Raw genomic sequence first — 483 nt, forward strand, 5'->3', positions numbered from 1 at the left:
GGAAAGCGGAGTGTATACTGGTATGAAAAAGTTAAATTTTCATCTATCCATCAATAATTAAGAATGATTTCTTTTTAAAAAGTGGAAAGAGACCATTGCTGTAGCCACTACAGGTGCTGCGTGCAGCCGGCTTCCTGGGTATAGAAGGTGGACTGGACAGTCCAGCAGCTGGAGCTGGCGGGCAGAGGAGCGGGGAGAAGGGAGCGAGGGAGCGGCAGGGAGAGAGGACCCTCGTGTCCGTGTCCGTAGAGGTCCCTCTGACTATTCCGGGAGGACCCCTGACCAGCACAGCGCGTGAGGAAACTGCGCGAGGCCGGGGGAGGACCGCCCGAGAGGATGAAAGGTGACGATGCGCAGCGCTCGAGCGGGACGGGCACTAGCGGCTGTCCCCACCGGCCACAATGGCACACCTCACAATTCAGGAGGCATCGGGCAGGGCGCCCAGAAGGGTGTTGCCCCGGTAGTGTGGAGAAAAAGGACTCC

This window comes from Pteropus vampyrus, unplaced genomic scaffold (genome assembly GCF_000151845.1).
Source record: "Pteropus vampyrus isolate Shadow unplaced genomic scaffold, Pvam_2.0 Scaffold7043, whole genome shotgun sequence".
NCBI lineage: Eukaryota > Metazoa > Chordata > Mammalia > Chiroptera > Pteropodidae > Pteropus > Pteropus vampyrus.